Below are 2,164 nucleotides of genomic sequence, written 5' to 3' on the forward strand. Positions count from 1 at the left end.
GGAAGTTTGTTCATTATCACCTTTGAAGGATTACTTTCCCTAATGGGTTGGGGGGAAAAAAAAAACAACAATTCATTGAGATGCCAACAGACATTTGCCAAACTGCCCAGAAGTGTGGAGAGTGGCTGTATTGTTGCTACCCTTCCTTTTTTCCTATTTATGCCTCAGTGGACTAGCGGTGAGCTTCAGCTCTAGCCCACGTGCGAAGTTGGCAGAGGCAGGATTGCTGCAGACTGCATGCCATTTGCCTTCTGTAGGAAATTCGGGGGCCTCATTTTCCAAGGTGGTGTCTCATAGTGATTCCTGTCCCTCTAAAGAAGAGGGAAGAGGTGACTTCCACTGAGAAGGTGTGTGAGGAACTGAGGCAGTGGAGGCTGGGAGATGGAGGAGGATAGTCACAGGGGAATGGCAAAGGCAAAATGCCTGAACAAAGAAAGCGCGTAGGTCATCATGAGTGTAATCAGACAGCGCCTTTGTGGCACTGAGAGCCTCTTCTGCATCAGAGAGAGGTACTTGGGGACTGTGGGGTCAGTACCTTTGCAGGAGGTGTCACCTATGCAGGAGGGGTTGGCTCCGTACTGGTAGACAAGGAGACCTTTGGGGTTTCTTCATGCTGTCCTGCTCCATGGGCAAGAGTAGATTCGTCCCTTCTGGTTTGTGGAATTATTTGTTTTGAGATCGTGCCAGCTTCAACTGTAAACACGGTCCTATTCCAATGAAAGTATCTCCATGCACGTCAACTGCTTTGGTATGAGTGTAAAAGAATTTATCTAGGTAGTGGGGATAGTACTTAAATAAGGGAATCACTTTTTTATTCAAAGTTTTTACTTCTCTTTTGTCATGGAATCATAAAAGCAAACTGCTCAGGGTCATTAGAGGTGACCCACAGGGCCATAAATCTTTTTCGCTTTGTTCATAATTTGAAATGAAGGCTTAAAAGAGTGTGAAGGTTTCTGTAGTTTTCCTTCTCCTAACAAGCACCAGGAACACTCTCTCCCCACTTTTCCAAGGTGATGTGGTTCGCTGGGGATCTTTCATATTTGTTTTCATGCTATAAAATGTGTTGTCATGAAGGGTTGGAGGCTTATTTTTCTTATTTCTCACAGAGAGCCCTTAGATTGAAATGAGGCTGAAATAAACAGAGTTTTGACCTGATTGATTAGAACCCCTGTCTCAGTTCCTAAGCGTTTTATCCAGTTTTTGGACACTTGTGTAACTCTCTGGGTTGAGGAGTCAGTCTCCAGCTAGTTTCAAGATTTGAACCACCGTACACTTGAATAACAAGAGTTTTGCCTGTCTGCTTTCCAACTCCTTTTGGGGGTGCCTGCATGATTGCCAAAGTGGGGGATAACAGTTTGGGAGAACTTTGGGTCCCTCCCCACAAATCCTTCCCTTCCAGCCTTTTAAGGACCTCGGTAATGCATTGAAATTGCCAGCAGTAGTTAGCACCTGCAGGTAGAGGACTAAATTAGGCTTTTTGGAAACATTTGCGGGCAGCCTGCTCTCTACTCTAGCAATAGTAAAAAAGAGTTTGTGCCTCCCAACTTGTAAACCACTTTGAGTATCTGAACTGCTCAATGTTATGGTTACTGCTGAGATGTGCACAAGTGTGAAGTTCATTGTGTAGAGAAGAAATAGGAGAAAGGCTTGACCTTGGCATTTACTTATGTATGTGCGATAGGAAACTTCAGCAGCAAAAAGAGAACTCCTGTGACAGAAGAAATATTCACAGGCCCTCAGAGTGTGAACACGCACAGTTTCTGGTGCAAAGACGATGCTTTCTGCCCCTTGGGGAGCCAGTGGAGGCTAATAGCGTGCTAATTTCTTGCTGTACAAGGAGCAGATAGATTTCTTCCACGCCACCTTGCGGTCTTAGTGCCTAGGTAACTTTTCTTCTCTGTGTTAGTGTGCTAGGTAACCGTTGTTGAGGAGCACTGCCCTCGTAGAACTTTGTCTCAGTTGCCTGTAGATGGCAGCCGATGACACTGACCTCCAATTGCGCAGCTCCTGAGATCGACTGGAAAGCACAGTAAAACGTTGAGGTTGTGTGTTGTCGTTTTATCATTCATTCGGGTAGTGAGAGGGTTTAGCAGATTGAGCATGCCAAATGTTCAAAAAGGATGTGGGAGGTTGGTTTGTTTTGGCAAGTGCAAACCAAGTCTTT

The sequence above is a fragment of the Vanellus vanellus genome (genome assembly GCF_965231255.1).
Source record: "Vanellus vanellus genome assembly, chromosome: 4".
Classification (NCBI taxonomy): Eukaryota; Metazoa; Chordata; class Aves; order Charadriiformes; family Charadriidae; genus Vanellus; species Vanellus vanellus.